The sequence below is a fragment of the Solea senegalensis genome, unplaced genomic scaffold (assembly GCF_019176455.1).
Source record: "Solea senegalensis isolate Sse05_10M unplaced genomic scaffold, IFAPA_SoseM_1 scf7180000014836, whole genome shotgun sequence".
NCBI lineage: Eukaryota > Metazoa > Chordata > Actinopteri > Pleuronectiformes > Soleidae > Solea > Solea senegalensis.
In genome coordinates this window covers 342-20,486 of record NW_025321143.1, presented here as the reverse complement: position 1 = coordinate 20,486, position 20,145 = coordinate 342, and the positions used below count along the sequence as shown (strand labels likewise).

The 20,145-nt window shown below is 42.3% G+C and overlaps 1 long non-coding RNA gene across 2 annotated transcripts; it reads left to right on the top strand.

The window, feature by feature from the left end:
- Positions 1-58: 58 nt before the first annotated feature.
- Positions 59-13,984, top strand: LOC122761588. 2 transcript variants are annotated; one of them, XR_006358563.1, is made up of 4 exons: positions 59-357; positions 2,152-2,308; positions 4,642-4,774; positions 12,410-13,984. It is a non-coding gene; the product is annotated as an uncharacterized LOC122761588 (long non-coding RNA). The 2 variants fall into 2 exon arrangements; XR_006358564.1 differs by lacking the exon at positions 2,152-2,308.
- The last annotated feature ends 6,161 nt before the right edge of the window (positions 13,985-20,145 follow it).

The window sequence follows — 20,145 nt, the reverse complement described above, 5'->3', positions numbered from 1 at the left end:
AGCTCCACAGAGACACACACACACACACTGGGGGTGGGGGTTTCCTGTATCAGGCTTTTGGTCGTAACGTACCCTGGATGGTTCTTTCCATCCCATGCTGGAGGTATTTTCACACAGTGGGACTCTTAATACCAGCGGGCCTGTGATATCATGGGCAGCTGAAAGCCAGCACTCTGTAAACATGCAGGAGAGCTGGGAAGGATGTGACTCAAGCTGTGGTCAGCGGTCACAGAGAAATGTAGGATGGACGAACACAGACGGGTCATTGTTCGCGCCAAGGCAGAGTGCAGTGGTCCTGCGTGAGGTCATCCCTTCAGTCCGTCAGTCGAAGCAGGTGCTAGAGCAACATTTCCACTTGTACGTATTATTCAGGTAAACGCACGTTTTCCTTGTGATCGTTACAGAGCAGGTGTGAGTTGTGTTCAGTGTCACAGACGAGAATTCACTTCATTGGGCTTCAAACTCTTCTTTGGCTCAGTGAGAGAGGAACTCCTCGTGACAGCCGCGCGCATGTTTTCAAGCGTATGAATGCAGATGGCGATATTGAAGAGCTTAGTGTAAATGTGTCCTCTTTTAAAGAAGAGCAGAGCAGGGCTTGTTTTCATTCCTGTCATGTTCCAGAGATCAAGTCACCTGCCAAGTTGTGTTGTTTTTCCCAACTGCCGTTTTCTCTGCACTATCCAACAAAGCCTCGACAAATCAGGTGTGTGCTTTACAACATAAACCGATCAAAGGACGGGTCATAAAAAAATCAGCCAAATAAATCATCACTTTTGAGAGGAACGTAAAACCAGGATAGAAATACAACATTCCAGCTCTTCTACAATCAAAAGTCATGGAACGAAAAACATCCTTCCTTTCCAAGAGTGATGAAGAACCAATGTTACATTTGTACACTGTTGTAATAACAAGGCAGTTAGGCACAAATGACCTCCATCGAGCGGAGGTCACAACCTGACTGTTCTGTGTGACGACTTCCTGTTACCGCTAATGTATGATAACAGCTTATAAAACGAAAGATATATATAAAAAAATATTTATATATTTATTATTTTCTAAGACAAAATGAAATATAAATACATGTATTTTATTTTGTAAGAATTACTATGAACATGAAATTGTGCATTAACTACTAAATACTATTTTATTTAAAATCCCTAATCCTGACATTCATTTTTCATGTTTTCATGTTTTGACAGGAAGTAGTTGCACTTTGCACATGTCAAAGCGGGTCATGACCCCGCCTCCTGATCCGAATATAAAGGCTCATTCCGGGATAATGAAAAGCTAAAATTCACTCAATCAGGTGATTGTACACTCACACTTACTCAAATATAACACATTTATCTTCAATTTTTGCCTAATGAAAATAATTTCACCTCAATTCTCCACACAGAACCTTTTACAAAGTGTTGTGTTCCCATTAAGATGAACCAGCTCTTATCTGAAATCTGCAAGCTGCAAAATAAAATAAAAATAAAGTAATGCAGAGCAGTTTTATTTTCTGTGTAACGTCGCACGCTTTTTCTTCAACAACCTTATTCAGCATGTGAAGACACGTCGTACCCAGCAGTGATCTGAATGATAGGTATGAGCCTAGTAATGGCTCAGACCAGATTTATCCACTTTATCTCATCCACATCTGCCGGTTTAACTGCGTGGGTTCACTTGAGGCTCTGGTGTTGGATCGAGGACATTTTTATAGGCTTGTCTATTCATATGTACAGTATTATGACTGTTAGTAACCTAATAATTTAAGCATCTTCAGTTCCAAATCATAAAATTCCCACAGCACAGCTCTGGTTAGAACACACACAAGTGGCAGTGGGGCATAAAAAAGGGGACTGTAAAGCCCGTGTTTGTGTCTTTTGTGTGAAAAACAAAAACCAAAGTCAGCAGCTGTTGCAATGATATTATGAGAATCAGCTTTCAAACTAAACTGTATATTATCTGCCAAACGTACCTAAAGTGTCAGTAAAGCATCATCAGATTCTTATCTGCATAGATTTTCAAAAAGAATACTTTGTGGCTTTGAAAATGACATGTTAGCAAAATACAAACACTGGATAATGTCATGAATTGTGACTATAATTACTGTTTTATCAGTTACACAACTTTGATCAAAGAAAATGTACCTTCTCGTGCCTACAGGTGAAAAGAAGACAAACTTCACCTTTCCCCTCGAGTGATTGTTTGGTTGCCATACCGACCCTGAAGTGTTTGTCGCTGATTTTACGGCAGATATGGTGGTTGTTATTGGCAATGGAAAATAACTATGGATACTTTAACAGCAGTCATGAAGCAACAGGTAAGGACGTATGACAGCGTGGCAGCGTCGACTTCAAACACAGGTGCACCCTGAGGAATCCCGTGTTGATCTACAAACGGAACCCCGGCGCCTAGCAACCAAGGGAAATCCTCGGGCGTCACATCAGGACTCTGATCAGAGCGTGACGTCAAGACAGGTCGTTCCCCTCTAAGGCATGCACAGTGCCCCGTAATCATCCGTGTGAAGCCTGTCACCCTCGCTTGTGAAATACAAACAGCACATGAGTCACTTTTGAGGCACTTCTGTGGAGAAAAGGTGCTCCACTGTAGGTGAAGCCACAGAATGAGAAGGACTTCCTCCCACAGACAGAACTGAAATAGTTGTTACGCTGGTTGAAAAACACCAGGAGCTCAGTGTGTGGTCCCGGGCCTGGCTTTACAGCAGGGTATTCCTCAAGTGGAGGCAAATTTCCATCCTCCTGTGTAGACTTTAGAACAATATTAGTTTAAAGTGCATATAGCTGAGTGTTGAACAACGTGCTGGCCTTGAGACGCTGTTGTAATCTCTCTGGGAGTGTCTCCAGCCCACACATCCAACAATGATAGCGCGGTGAAGACATGGCAGTGCAGTACGTGACAGTAGGTCATACTGCCTCATGGCAGGCCTCGCGTTACGTCACTTTCCTTGTATCAGTTGGTCAAAGTGCACGTCAGGCTAAACAAGTCGCCGTGTTTACTGCCGTTGAAGGGTTTTCTGCTCGTCGTCAGCAGCGCAGATCAAAGTGCGAGAGGTCGGCGCGGACAGTAGAGCGCGTATACTGCAACCCCTCATAACGCACACACCATGTTATTTCACACTAAGTAGGACTGTAATGACCTGTGGGTACGACCTCCACAGGAGAGTGGGTGGTCCCCCTTTTACCCTGATATATCTGACAGCAGCCTAGAGAGGGAGGTCCACAGATACTTCAGGGGTTTAAAACCAAGAGAGAAAATAGTTTATTGTTTCCTCTGTGTATATTTTGTTTTGTTGGTGAAGTGCTGGTTCTGTTTCCCTGTGCAGACACACGAGCACACGAGCAGCACTGTGTGCCGTCATTCCAGCACATTCACGTTCACGTGTTCGCTGTTTTTAGCCATTAAAACGCTTTTACCACTGCAAAAAAACAATATTCACACTTTAACTTCAGCTTATTTTTAAAGACCTATAATGAGGAGCATAGTTTGATTAGGTAGCACATCAAATGTAGCTCATTTAGAGTTTATTTTGATTACCAGATTATCAGTTTACAACTGATAAGCGACATGTAATTAACTAACTGCCAGTAGAGTATAAGTCGAGCTCGACAGGTTGTAACATTAACCCTTTACAAAAGCACCTATTCATAGTGACTTGTGTTATTAACCATCATTTAACTACTTCTCTGTCGATTGTGTCAGCATCTAATTATTTGATGATGTACTTCTGACTGGGATGGAACATTCTTAGTTGATTATCGATTGGCAATATGTCAACATCACATCATGGATTAGTTGTCTGAGTCTGGTCCTTTCAGAGATTTCCTCTCCTCTGATGCCGAACTGTTGGATTTGTCTGTATAAAAATGTAAAGTCTCTGCCTTACTCTGCAAAGTTGCCTTGAGATAATGTGAATTACGTCTCTGATCAACTCACGAGACGAGGATGAATAATTCCCATACGCCGTGTGTGTGTGTATTATTGTTTTCATGTGATTTTCATGTCATTTCTGAACTATAGGGAAAGATGAACATGATTCTGTTGTGGAGCGACAGAGCGGCTACGACGCCTGCTCAGATAAAAGAAAAATAACACACAATTTAAACACAATCGCTTTGTTTTATGTCTTATACGTATTTATTCAAATCTATCAGACATTTAAAACGCCCCATGGCAGCTTGGATTGGCACCAGCGGCCTCGTAACCCTCATGTTATGTGAGTGGTAGACGATGAATGAATGAATGAATGGCCTTTCACGGCCCACCTGCAGTACCGTCACTGCCCATTACTTTGGGAGTGGTGTGCTATATAAAGAACATTTGATTTGACACAGTAAACGGTTCAGTGTCAGTCAGACAGACGACAGTCCTTACGTGTTATTCAGGAATTGTTCACTGACAATGACAGGAAGTCCGTATATAACGCTGTCTGCTGCTGGAGAACTACCCTGCATACTTTCAAAAAAAGGCATTGACTGCGTTCAGCAGGGCTGTGTTTGTTCCGTCCGTTTGCAGGTCTGTCGTCCTCTAGACTCTTATCCAAACTGAAAGCAAAGACAAGAGTTATGGCTTTCTAAATATGCACCCAGTGGTTCTTCAAATCTCAATATTTACACATTTGTTTTTGTCATCCAGGCTGTGGAGTAACACTGAGACAACATGCCCTGCGCCGCTCGAGGACAATGTGGAAACGTGGAGGTGCTGTATGTGCGATGACAAATCTCCAAAGCCTTCAGAGCAGAATGAACAATGATTTCCTTTCACAGAGGTCAGTGACGCTGCTATTCTTGGAGAGCAAAACCCCAGTAAAACAAACATACTCCACGTGTGACTGGTTTGTATGAGACGGAAGTCGTCCTGTTAAAGACGACGTCGTCCTTTATCACGCACATAAAACACGAGAAGAAACCGCTCATGTGCTCATGTCGCGTCGGCCTTTTAAAGACCCGAGTCTCTTTTCTCTCTTTCAACAAAACCCTCAAAATAAATGTTGCTCGGGGCCGACTGGAAATTGAGAAGTCTTTTCTTGCAGCACAATAGAAGGTAAAATCCTTGTCTGTCCTCTTTGAGAGAGCACAGGACACCTGGCTGTTAGATGTGAGTTCAAAGGCCTGTAGCAGCTTTCAGTAACCGTATGTCCTTGCTTTATTTTGGGAGAAAGAAAGGCAAGTGCACTGGCAGCACAAAGACACCTTGCACTCTGGGTAATGACAATTACAGAGCTTTAGCGGTGCCAAAGTGGACAAAGCTCCGTTCACCAACCGTCAAATGACTATTTTAACCAGCTACAAGTCCACAAAAGTTCCATCTGGATGTTATCTGGACAGGAGCCGCTGTAATAAACATGGACACATTCATCAGAACCCACTAATTCACTTTGATTGTGGACCAGAACGCCTCTGGGTTTCACTCCTCGCTACTGAAAACATTTGTGTTTTCCTCTCCTCTGGACATTTGAGAGGCCTTGGACGGCGTCCGACATACTTTCTGCTGTCTTAATGTCGGCCAGTTGCATCAAAACGATATTTTAGCACAAGTGCATGGCAACAGCAAAACAAAGAGGCACAGGAGGAATTCTTGAGCCGACCACTTTTTGAATTACTGATCATGTAAAAACCCGCTGTGGCTCCCAGATTGCAAACATCAGTCCTTGGAGGCTGCATGCAAACCAGTCCTCTAAATAGGCTTGTCTATTTCTGTTGGGCTGTGGGGGGAAACATGTGTTTGACATCAGTGTCACTCACTGGATGTTTAGCAGCGGGGCTTCATTGTCCCCTTACGGCAACTCGGCTCACATTAACAGTTGACAATGGCTGAATGCAAAGAGTACCAGTAATTACAGTCAAATCAATGAGCTCACGTTTGTGGACAGGGCCGCTCGCTGAGGTTACATGGTTTTGGATTCGACGTCGCGTCTCATTTTAAATTCGCCTGGGCTGCTGTTTATACTCGCTCTTTGAAAAGCTCTGTGGATAGACAGCAGCAAAGTAAACACATTTATGATGTACAGCGTGCCCCGCGCCGCCACAAACTCTTGACGACTATCAGGCCGTGTACAACATGGTCAACGTCAAACTTTAAATCACCCAAAGGCCCAGAAACCTGATGCGCACTGACAGTTCAGGCAAGACCAACGTGCACAAGCAGCTCCGACTGCTGCTAATCCAAACACTGGCACATTTCTCCAGCTGTGCTGTGTGTGATCAGTGGAAAACATGCTCAGTCGCTCACAGGTGTGGAAACGTAACGGCTAATACGTGTTTTAGCTCATAAATAATATTAGGTCACGTTAGAATGTAGTCTTATGAAATGTTTTCAAAAGGAGACGTTAGCATTCAGCCCGTGTCGGAAAAGTCGGCGCTGCTTTTTCCAAACCAGGAGGATTTCACGGAGGAGACATAAAAAGACAGTGGAGTTAAAGAGGATTTGCCTTCAAATCTATCACCACTTCAAGTGGAGTTTTACTTTTCAAGTTTTTAATACGATTCCGCTCCAAAACGTCCTTCTCCAAACCAGACTTTACATGGATGGACATTTGTGGTCCTGCCAGTGACACCTTCACATTCATGATGGGAAGGTGTCAATCATGGCTACAGGACAGCTGTTGGTGATGTGCTCTGACACAGAAAAGTAGAAAATAGAGAAAAACTAATTGTGGACCTGTTTGTTGGTGTCACAAAGAGGACAGTATGGACTGTCTGCCCTTCAGAGGGAAGTGAGCAGCAGCAGCAGCAGCAGCAGCAGCAGCAGCAGCATCTCTCTTCCAGGAACACGTCGTAGATGTCAGACTAGACAGGAAAGAAGGAAACTCCTCGTCGGGGTTTCACGGAGCGTTCCAGACGCCAAAACTCTGTTACAGTACACGTCCAGCCGTTTATAAGCAGGTCTGACACCGATAATGTGTCACTCACGACCACATTGCTTGGATTACAACCTTCCAGCCCCGTCTCCCAGATTATTTTCATGGTACACGAGATTACAGCGGTGTGAATGTCGCCTCTGTCAGAGCAGGTCTGCGTCGTGTGTATTGGCACTACAGTATGTCACTTCAGGTTCGGGGTCCACGGGTGTGTCTTCCACCGCCGCGTTCCTTTAATGAAACGATGTGACACTAAAGTGAGTTCAGGCGCTGCTGAATGAAAAAGAGCAGGCCTCCGTCTCCAGGTGCGACCAGTATCCTCACAAACCCGAACCAGTCACTGTTTCCCAGTCCCAGAGAGACCTTGTGTATTTACTCAATCAGCTCATGGAGAAGAAGAGGAATGAAAGGCCTGTGTGACACCAGCTCTCTCACTCTGTAATTTCCGTCCCCATTTTCCACCAAGACCACTCAATCTTACAGCCATATGGCGGTTTGCTGCCATAACCATTCACAACGGAGTAAAAATAAACCTTTGGGATGCATCGTTGGGACAGGGGTTTGAGGACACATCACTGTGACTTGTGCTTGACTTTGTGCTGGTTAGCCTGCTCTGATTCATCCTATCAGCAGATGATTCCCCTCATATAATTTGCAACTGGAGTAGGGTCGGGATATACAATATTATTTCAGTTGAAATTCAAGGGTGAGGCAAAAATAGAAAGTCGACCACATCAAGAGGCTCAGAGCAGAAATAGGTTTTTCGATGGGTATATATTTCAGTGGCACAATGATGGGGTCTCTCCGGAGAGCTTTTAAACTCCCCCCCCATTTATGATTTGGGGTCGGGTGGTTGCACACGTGGTTAGCATACGATGTGCTTCTGCACAAGACACAGAACGTTGAAGAATTCAAACGCGCTGCAGCTTTTAGATTGAAAAACTAACAATCTTCAGACGTAAATTACAACCATCTGCTCTCCCAAAATAAACGTACACACCGACAGTGGCACTTATTGTTAATCTTAGCCATAAATAATAGGATTACCCTGATGCTCAAACACAGCATGTCCTCATAGCTCAGTGTAATGTGGTAACTCCTGTATATTCGGAGGTGTGGCGTTAACCTGTAAATGTCGTGTGAGGTTGCAGACACGGATGCAACCCTTCACCCACCTCAGAGCAATTACTGAGATTAGCGTCTCAGAGGTTGTGACAGCATTTCACAATGGAGCAAAAAAAAAAACAACAATTTGTACATAGAACGTCAATTAGTTTGAATGTTTTAATGCGGGAAATCCAAGTGATGCACACGGAGAAAAAAATTTTCTTACTTCAGCTTAAGAAATGACTTTCAATGTGTATTTGTAAGTTAAAACAATAAACCTGAATCTTCTTTTTGCCATAAAACTTGGTATGAGAGTGCATGATATCCAGATGGTGGTTACTTTGTTGGCGTTTCCTCATGCATCAGCATGACAGGCACATTTTGTGTGAAAGACAAAACAGGAGTGGGCGACACTCCAGCTCCTCCACTGCTTGGGCAAGACTTTGACCAGTCAATGGTGCAAATGGTATGTGTTTATTAACGTCATGTAAATGCAAAACATCACAGAAATGTTACTGGTAGTAGTTTTTTATGGAGTATTTAACAAAGTAACGATGAATTGACCTCAAATTTAAAGTGTGTCAAACACTGTATGAGACCAGAAACTTCCCACTTCTATCACACGCCTTCTTTTTTTTACTGCTTTAATGTAGAATGTAGATATGTGAGGTGTGGAAAAAAGAGAGTACTTAACTGTATAATGTAATCACTATATGTACATGTGTATATATATATATATATATGTATATGAATATATGTGTATATATGTATATACATATATATGTGTATATATATATACATATACATATATATGCATATGTATATAAAACCAGGCTTTATCCTTTATACAAAAACAAGAATCACTTCAATGAATGTTTCAGGAACAGCAAACAAAGAACAAACACTAACTAGCTAAAGATACTTTTAGGTACTTAATACAAGACTGGTTATTCGTCTGAAGCTGAGTTACCTCACAGGACCTCTTTAATTGACCTTTTCGACTCAGGTGACTTGACTTTTGAACACTTGGCGCTCTCTGTGAAAACCTTTGGCTGACATCTGTTAGCACATTAAAGCTGCTATGCTGTGATCACTATCTTCTCATCTACAGCGGGGCAATTTACTCTCATGCCCACAGGAGATCATCAGGCGCTCAAGCTGTAAATTACAAGTCTAAATCAAAGGCTGTGGCTCCGCGTGTGTGAACCGGAAACACTTGCAACATAATGTTTCCCTTGCTGCCATTACAGCAGATTTTTTCACAACTATTCTAGTTTAATGTGTCATAATAGGAAGTGCTTCCTTTGTAACATTCATTTGTTTTACTAAGAATACACCAGGGATCTCGCAGCCTGACCAGCTTTATATTGTCTAACAAAGAGAGAGGAAATAATTGTGTGTGCATTTTAAACATGGCGATTGTCCGGTGTTATTAAGCGCACCAAAGTCTCCTGTCATCATTACGGCAAATAGTACGTCAGTTTCAAAATGACTCTAACGTGAGTGATCATTAATAGAGCAAAGGGGAGTTTGTCGACTTGAGTTTATTATCTCATCACATACGACACGTCATTAGAGATTGAATTTCTAACTTGTAAATAATGTGGTCTGCTTATCTCAAAATTGTATGAATATCAACTCAGAAATCTAAAAACTGGGGCTGGTCATTAATCACAGCGGACATTATCACCCGTGTCTGGTTTTCAAAAGATCCATCATTGTCATATCTGTGAACGTGGACGCCTGAAATCTGTTCTTGCTTGGAAAGCCCCACGGACAGCGGCCACAGATGTGTGTGTGTGTCGTCTCTAGAATAGTTTTCTGAGTGGTCCTTGCTCTCTGCCGGACCTACGCACTGATGTGATTTTAGACACTTTTGTTTGGTGGAAGGGTGGATGAAGCAGTTATGGCACTTTTCCATTATACATTTCCAGAGTCCTGCTTTGAAGAGATTTGCAATCTGACCAGTGCTAGACTGACTTTTACAACTGGAAACCTATTGGATGATACACAGAGACAAACCACCATTCACTCGGTTGTGATTAGGCTCACGGTCGCCGGCTTTCGGCAGTGCTGTCGCTAAATACACCAGATTTGGATACTGGTGCATGTTTTATTTAACTGATCTACAGTTCAGCATTGTTCGCTTTGATTCTTGTGTTGTGAACACAAGAACACATGGTTAGTGGTCGACATCACATTAAGTACCGGCTCAGCTCATTTGGAACCTCACCAGAGCAGGTACCAAACAAAGTTGTCAGTTTTTATACAACCCATTCGTCCGTGTGAAATCAATTCCTTCATCCGTTCACGTGTATGCAGACGCACACGCTGCATGTCGTAGAGATCTTTCTAGTCGAGTTGCTCCTGCCTAGATCGAGGAAGAGACAATTACCATGGACACTTACTCAACGTACGTGTCCATCACTCATGTACATGTAGGATACATAGATGCAAACTCTCCTATATGAATGGAACTACAGTTGAGTGGAAATGCAGAGCAACTCTCTTGAACGCTGAATGGTATCTTTATTGACTCTTGACTCAAATGTTATTTGATAGTCTATAATCATATACTCATATACAGTAGTAGGAGTATGCAGATCTGTCCTCGCTTGCTTGCAGCTCATGTATCTTAGACAATAACGTGACTGTATACGGTGAGAAACCACGCTAAAATGTTGTCCTTTGCAAAAGAGCTTTGACTAAAGTGTAGGTTTGTGTTTAGTGGTCGTAACCTAAACCACAGGTACGTCCTTTCAGGTGTGTGTTTGAAAGTGGAAGTGGGGAATCAGGATCTATAAAAGGTTTTAAAATTCATGGCATGTGCTGAGATACCACACAGGCAACGAGGGTTGTTTTTAAAGAGCAATTCACTTAACAGAGGTGGTGGATCTGGATCTGCGCGCATGCATGACACCGTTCATTACCATAACACTGTGTAAAATGTATGAAATGTCGCCTTCTTGCTTTCCCTCTTCAGCTTAAATATACCTTTACTTTATAAACACCTGACAGAACAGGTGAAGCGAGGTGAGACGCGAGGTCCCTCTAGGCCCGGAGCTCTTCAGCTTTGATCCTCCACAGCAGATATGATCACTGACGTTACCTCGCTACCCTGACACTAACCACTCCCTGAATTCAAGCTGTGTTAATCTCACTGATCTTTATCTCCAAACTTCAAAACAACAAAAAAAAAACACAATCCTGTTTGTGTCTCACACTTCCACAGAATATCTTGACCTAAATCCTAATGAGGAGTTTCACTGCACAGCTCAGCCACCTGTTTGAGTGCAGTGTGGAGTGGACTGTGCTTTCCAGAGGAGTCTGAGGGCGAGCCAGAGTTCTCCATTTGTGTCAGGCTCATAGCTTTTAAACAGATGCTGGAGCCGCTGCAGCCAAACCAGCATCACTTTTAGTGTTGACCCATGTGGTAATTCTATTTAACTTCTTACAGACCCCATTAAATTTACCCAAATGACTTGAGCCAAATATATCAAGCAATTTCAGTTTATATGGAGTAGACTTTCGTGAGTCACTTTTTTTTTACCAGCGTGCACAGGTTGGTTTGGAGGAATCCTCCAGGAGATATATTTTGAGGATGATTTAAAACTCAGGGGAGTTTAAATTGCTCCGCTTTATGTTATATTGTTAGAAGCTCGTGTGGGAACGTTTTCATACATGTGTTGCTCAAGAATGAAAACCCTTTATGCATTCTTGACTCACAATGTGCACTGTCCACTCCCTCTGCAGCTGACAGCAGCTGAGTGACAAATACACTTCAACACTGAATACGTGCCCTGTCGTGAGTAGTGGGAGGCTGACAGATGAGGAAATCAGTCAAATGTGTTGATTGTTCGTGTTTAATTTAGAGGAACATCCACATAAGCTCATCCCCAGTCTCGCTTAATCATCTGTTATCCTCCCACATGGACGGCAACAAAAAGACCATTTCCCAGAGCGGATTGTTTGGTGCGACGCTTTTATAATGGCTTACAAGTTGAAATGTCCTCTTCTATTTTATAGGAGGAAGGAAAAATAATAACAGAAACATTCCTGAGGGGCTGTAATTTTCTTCCGCCGGGTAAAAATTGTCCATTATGGTCAGGGTCAAGGAACACATGCAACCCCGTCATCAGAGCTGCGTGGTCGACCACATCAGAACCGCCCGTCACGACCAGTGGAAAGGCTCTGTCTGTTAGCACAACACGCAGCCAATCACCAGCCAGAGGCCTCAGCGCCTCGCTGCATTTGCCCCCCCTCTAACCACGCCACGCTCTAATTTAAGCACACATATTCCATTGAAATTACAGCGTGCACCCACCCTTCCCCTGCAATTTACATGATGCACACGCTGATGAAGTGAACTCTCGAAGACAATGATGACACGGTGGATACTGAAGAAGTCTTTCAATTCTTTTCCATTGTTTTGTGCAGGCAGGTGGAAACTATTCAAGCTCATCGCAGTCACAGGAAAACAACAAGACAACGACTGCTGTGTGAACACAAACCTCTGAGGAAACAATGACTTGATTTTTGCCTTAAACATTAAAACCTGTTTTAAAGTCACACCATGTAATGTTGAAGGAGAGGACGTATAAACTGCAGCACTGTTGCTGGAAAAGAAAGGACAACAGCTACAGAGAAGACCCACTGTCCATCTCGCCCTTCACTGTTGACGTAAAGGTCAAGAGGAAACTGATTCAATACATGTCTTATAGAGAGATATAACGCCATCGACGGAGGCGGAGTCAGGCGCACGCCGCCAACAGATCGATCTTCTCCAAGTCGTGCGACTGCCTGTCTTAGTCAGACTACGCCACGCTGCCTGTGTCAGCTGTGCATCCAAATCTCACCTGGTACCATTAGATGTGTTGTATTGCAATGCCATAGTATACATACAGGATCATTAATTCTGGGAACACAGTGGAACATGCCCCCGGCGTGTGAAAGCGGTGTTTGTTCATGGTGATAAATATCTGCTGTGAAAAAGGTCGAGAACGCCAAGTTTATTCAAGACATGCTTGAGCGTTACATACACATGTTGCATGAGTTTAACTAACTTAAAATGCATGAGACCAGCGTTCAGTCACATCTTTCCAATCCAAATGCCAGCGATCACAGAATTTAACAGACAAAGAAACTTTTTACACATGGTGATACTTTTGTGTATTAGCTGGTCTATGTGATGACGGAGGTGGAACTAATAATAATAATAATTCTTTATTATTTGTGTAAAAATGCATTTAATAAGAACATTCAGTGTGATGGTAGATGCTATTTTCTTTTTTTTGTAGTAATGATTTATGCTTTGAGGTGCAGAGCTCTGCACAGCCATGTTGCATGAGGGACGGAGAAGAAGCCAAGTGCCTGAGGCCCCAAGCTTAAGCAGCATTTCCTCCAGGCCGTATAGTGCAGATCAGTTCACCGTGGTACAGTGTGGGACGCGAAAACCCTGATCTGGCTCGCATTTACATTACGAGGGCGTATAGAGTGGATGGCATTAGCAAACGTCAGCTACATGAATACTAGCGTGACACGGTGTAACCCACTGACATTTTTTATCATTTCTTCAAAGAGAATGACGCTTCCGTTCCCATTGAACTGTTGATTCCCTCAACTAATCAATGACTGCTGTGTGTTTAGCTCTACAACAGCAGCCAAACTGAAGTGTGCCAGGAAGTGGGATGGTACAGATCGGTTATTTTGGTTGCCTTCACAGCTTTTGACAATTGAAACACAAATAAATAACTGTGGAACGTACTGAACAGAATCAAACTGGACTGCTCAGTAGAAAAAGGGCCCATTTGAACCCTGTGACCAGTTGTGTAAGGGGAAATGTAATGACTAGGGTCAAATGATCGCGTTAATTTGCGATTCATTAAATACAGTCATATTTAGCACGTAAGTTTTTTTAATCACGTTTATCTAATTTTTAATCTCTAACTCTACTGTTTCTGTCTGTGAGTTCTTGGCCCAATGAACGCGACACTTACTTAAAACGCCCCGACGGCACCGTTAATAAAGGTAAAGTGATAAGACTTCTGTGTAAGAAGGAGTTAGCTCAAGTTTAGCCCACCACGTCAATGCAAAGCAGCCACAGCTAACGTTAGCAGCAAAGACGTTAGCAATTTAGCGAGCGGTTGCCAAACTTAAATGCATGAGAACACCCCGCGCATGAGCAAGTCTGCGACCGACAGGCTACGTTACGTGAACCGGATGGTTTATTTTTAATTTGTATTTTCTAATTATTTGGAGTTTGATAAAAGAACACACTTTATGACTTTATAAAGCCACTTTTTTTGTTATATATCAATCTTTTGATCTGCAATAATGAATATAAATGAAAATACCACAAGTTTAGGGCTTTTATTAAGTAAAAAAGCGATTATTTAGCTCAATTAATGACATATCATAATTAATTCATCTCTCTATTTTTTTCTCAATCTCTTGATAGCACTAGTAATGACACCATGACCCCAGGAAGGGTGTTGAGTTTGGCCCCAGTTTAAAATGTCCCTTAAAAACACCCATAGATCCACATTGTCAATAAAAGGTTCTGTCTCAATAACTACACAGGATTGAAGACAATCATTTGAGAGATAGAAAGTAGTGACAACTGCATGTCAGACGACTCAGTGTTTGACAAAGAGGAAATCCCTCTTGAGACATTTGAAAACACATAACATCCATGTCTGAATTTGTGCCGTCACAAGTGAAAACAAATGTTATCTCGTGGGTTTGAGTCATGCAAGAGTGCACTTCTTTTATGTGAGGTATGAGTGTGTTGACTTACGTGGGATGTGCTTGGCTGCATCAGTGCTGTAGTTCCAGAGTGGAATTGTACAGGTGTTGTGGGAATGTGAGGCTCCTCTCTACACAACAACAACAACACATCTTCACACACATACACAGACCCAAAATGTTGAAGAGCTGAAGTCAGGCTACATTTCTTCCTTCTTGAGGCATGAACACATTCTGTTGGTGTGTGTGTGTGAAAAGTGGAATGAAAGACATGACAGACAGATAGACAACACACACACACACACACAAACACACACACCTCAACTGGGAATGCCACAAAAAAAACATTGCCACACTCACTGCTGCACCACATGGGGCATCCTGAGGAAGACAGAGGTGCAGGTGAGTCACTGCGGAGGCTGGGAACCTGCAAGGTGAAATGTGTTGTTATGTCTTGGCTCAGATTATCAGATGCAGACCTGGTCATGGTCTTGTCTGTTGTGTATTATTTTGGTTTATTTTTCTTTTGTGTTAGTATTTCTACAGCTATTTATACAATTAAAAGCTGCAATGCGTAACCTTTGGTGCCTTTTCTTCTTTGTTGTTGATGCTATCATTCTGCCTCTGTTAAGTCTTTGTGAACAGAAACTGTGTCCTTTATCTGACAACAGGCTCTGTCAAACAATACAGACAGATCTGAGTGAGGGAGCATTTGTGTGTATACAGCAGCAATGCAGGGGGAGGCGACTACTGTTTGCAGGATTTTCACCCTAATTTAACAGCCTCAGAGTCATTGAGATGGTTAAACGTCTTGTTGTGGAGAGATTAGTGGCTGTGTCCACTCCCTCGACCATCTGTTAGCAGAAAACCAGCCTTGCATGATCAGGGCCGTCGACCCGGAGTCCTCAGGATCAGGAGGTCTTACACACACACACACACACACACACTGTAGCCAGGTACTGGCTCTAAGATCAAGTGTTATTCATCATGGCAGAGTCAGCTGAAAAGAAGCAGCGAAAACCATTGTCGGAGGAAGCGATGAAGAGGTAACGACGATGTTTTCTAGAATGACGACTGAAAAACACAGAAACGTGCAAAAGCAGCTGCATGGACACGCCTCCATGGCCTTTGTTCGCCTGCTCCGTTGTAAACAAATGCACATGGTCCAGAGAAGGGAAGGGAGGGGGAGCGTCAGTGGTGAGTCTTTACGACAATGAGAAACCGCAAATCCGTGTCTTTATATTGGACTCATTTCAATTTCAATCGCGTTATTTCATGCAGTGAAATGGGGCATTCGTACCAGTACAAGTGCATCATAAGATTGTCACGTTTACAGTTCAGGGCCAGCTTTGTCCCACACCTCATTCATTTACTCAGGTGTGTTGAAGGCATCACAATGCTACGCTATCGCACAGTAAGTGCTTTTGAATAGGAATTTGTTCATTGTCACATAAGATGGAGAGCTGAGGGGGCCTTGGCATTTGAAAAGGCCGTATTTGAGGGCCTCCTCTGTGAGTGTTTACCTTCAAGGACAAATGAGGCTATTGAGTCCCCGCGAGCTGTGAATGAGCTCCTTCTGCACACATGAGCTTTTTGAATGCACATCAAAACAACCTCAGCAAACCCAGGGACACATTCCTCGGGTGTTTAATGTGAGGGCAAATAGGCAACCACTTCAATAAAATACCTCTCGGATGGAATTGCATAAGTCAGAAAAGCAAGCGCTGACCAGACCGAGGTGAAACGCAGGGAACACCAACGGTTGAAGGTTTACCTGGAGACTGTGTAAATAGAGAGGGATTTATTGTGTTGACAGCTTTACAGCGGACATACATGCATCGGTACAAAAACGCGATTGAGGGATCACGGAGGCTGTCATGTCACGAGATAATCAGGAGGTTGATCGGTGTCACCACCTCAAAGCAAAAGACATTCATCCAGTTTTTTTTGTAAAATATACAGGCAGAGAAGCAGAAAAACCTCCGCCACATGTCTATTTTTACACGCCGTCTTTTTGAGGTTGAAAAGACAATAACAAGTCGAGCCCTGCGAAGGCCATCCTATTTTAATTATATTGTACCAAAGTTCCCCCGCCCCATCTCCCTCCCCTTTCCGCAACCCCTTCCCTTCACAAACACTCAGAAAGGCATCACATTACACACTAACATCCCCACACCATGTAATTATACAATCGGCAGAAAACATGTATTTTTAGGGTCAGTAAATGTTTGACTTCTGCTTGTGTGTACAAGGCTGGGAGAACAGGCAGGGGTATTTCACTATAAAAATTTTAACAACCAGAACTTCATTGTCCAGTTTGGAGATTTTATGATGTGTAGGCGTTTTCATCCAGTTGAAAGCGTTTCCAGTGCCAGAATTATCCAAGAAAAGACTCGGAGCACACAGTGTTCTGGGCCTAACAGGTGTAACTAGTTAAAGCTAATTCTGTTACTGCACAAGAGCCCGAACGCATTAACGCTGCATCTGTGCATTGATTGGATGTAAGGTAATGTGAGCTGATGAGGAATCTCAGCAGGCTACAGTGTAATAACAGGTCTCCCATTACAGTGACCTGTAACAAAAGTCAGTTTGTCACAAAGGGAAACAACAACTGGAGCAACAAAATAACACGATGCCATGTCAGGTTTCTGTAACTTTCACTGCTTTGAGTCAGAAATGAGTTGCAACATCAGCAACGCTCAACAGAAAAACATTCAAATAGTTAAAAGAACGATTGTGTCATGAAATAATAAATAATGACCTGGGACATAACTACTCCTATTTTCTTTTCATTCATTTTACCTCTTTTTAATAGCAATTTCTTGAAATGTTTATTGCTGGGGAGCATTTTTCCTACATTTTAATGGAGCATTGGCTAGAAAGAGAGTTTTAAAAGCCAAATCTCTGACACTGGTGAATTAATCTTTGAGTTATGGGGATTTTGTTATAAAGATATGATGAGCTATAACCATTTTGTGCTTTGGGAAAAGTGAGAACTTTACTCTTCTCGAACTCTCACAGTTTTTTCACGTGAGTGCGGTGAGTATTACAGGAATATTTTCTATATAATAGACTCTGCCATACAGCGCCACTGTAATAAAGGAAGTTGATGAAGGAGAGGACAGCAGAACATGCACAAGTCAGAGGCCACTTTATATCAAATTATAAGTCATTTTCATCCGTTTTTGTAACTTACAGATTTGTTTGGCTTTGCAATTATGTGACATATAATGCGATGGACATTGTTAATGTGATCTAATGAATATCATGATATAATTTAAAGCAACTGTTGTTTTTTAACTAAAAGGTTTTTTCTTTTCCCCGCCCCCTCCTGACCAGACCTTAGAGACTAAAACTAATACATAAGTAGCGGCCTTTTTTTTTGCATTATGTGGAGAAAGTTGTAATAAATCAATCCTAAATCATACAGCACATTTATGACTTGTTGTCACATGGGATTCGTTTACACGAAATAATAAAATGGCCTCAATCAAAGCTGACAGGCAACATTCAAACTGCCCCAAAGTCTGTGTCAGAGCAACAGTTGTTTGTTCTGCAGTAAAATAAAGGAAATGTGAACATTTCACAACTGTGAAACATTATGAAACAGAAGGAATGTGAATCATGGCTGTTACGAGGAGACGTCGGGTGCAGTAAACATTTTATTTTGGTGTTTTCAGAACAGCAAATAACATTTAAAATGAGTTTAATATTGAAAGACAAATGCATCTGCAAATCTTTGTCTCTTTTTCTTATACGGTTCTTACAAATGACCACATATATGAACAGCGTATTAAGGTGCGAGTAAATCAGTATCGCTACAAGCAACAAGAGCAAGACTGCACACAGCTCACCCTGTTATTTATTACTCATCGCGGGTTCATCGAGGAGGCAATTTAATGTGAAACACCAGAAAGAATAAGGAGCGATAATTGCTGCTGCTGAAATATGTCGGGACTTGTCTCTCTAACGTTTCTCTGTCCATCACAGCTGAGTCTAGACGTGAGTGTGAGCTGCTCCTTTCACTTCTCACGTGGCATCAGGTGTGATGACCGTACATCAGATGCATGTTTTTGTGTGTGAGCCTGCAGTCAGCATTTCTATAGACGTTTTTGAATGTGGTGATAATCTAATCTAGCAGGAGGAGATTACGTCCCTTGCCAAGGGGCTTTTACAACCCAGAAATGATCTGTCGGCTTCCTCTTATGGTTTATATTATCTAGATGTGCCTATATGATCCTGGTGGAACAGAATCCAGTTATGTTTTAATCCAAGTTCTATCTGCAGAGTTAAAGTTAGGGTTAGGGTTTTGCAGACAGTCTATCAAATAAAAAACCATGTGGACATTTCTGCCTCCAGTGATTTACACTGCGTTCATTTTGAAGGTCTTGTTGCTTAATCTTTTTACAGTTACAGTAAAAAATTAATAATGTTCTCTTGGCTCGGAACAGATCCAATATATTAAACACAAAATGAAATGGATAAAGGAACAAGCTTGATGTGTTTGGATGGATTCCCCTTTCATGGAAGCCAAAACGGTGTCTTTGCCAAATTCTGTTATCTCTGCTGAATGTGGTTTAATGGGGACAATAGACGGCACACCCATGCTCGCGGTTACTGTGACGCATTCTCAAAAATCATGCTGCTGGCAACACAATGCTGCATTTTCACACTCGTTTCTTCTCACACTGTAAATTATGCAAAAGCATCCAGAGTATGACATACACAAAGACCTGTAAATGATTTGTGGCATCACATTAATTAAATATCATTTCTAGGTTTTGAAAGGTAACAGACAAATGTATTATTATTATTATTATTTTTTACCAAACAAACAACACATATTACAGCCCATCATTACCAAAACCTTTTTTTTTTTCCCCAATTTGGCAAAGACTAAACATAATTGCACGCTCACATGAACACATTTTTAATTTTAAATTTAGCACAAACAAAGCAGCCTGATCTTATGACATATCAATCATTTAGCAAATGATTTCTCTGCTCACTAACCCTGAGTAAAACAGTGTCTAATCTAACAAAATCTATTCACATGATGTGTAAAAGGGGCGTGGCATCATTCACCGCCTTCATTATCTTCATTAAACGTACCTCAGCAGATGCAGGCATGTACAAACCTCGCCAAATCATCTTCCTCACCTTGTGTGTGTTTGTGTGCGTTGACTGTGACACTCCCCTCATCACACCTGAGCATATATAACTCTTCATGCCACGCTTCACCATCTTTTCTTGTTTTCTTTAACTTCGACAATTCCTGTTTGCCTGTGACTCAGGGCTATCCTGGCCTGCAAGTCCTGTATCCTGCCTCGCCCAGCTCACCTGGCCATATACAAACACCATATCCTGTACCCGGGATGCTCAGCCTCAACAGTCACACCTGGTCCAGTTACCAGTTCAACAGCCTCCAG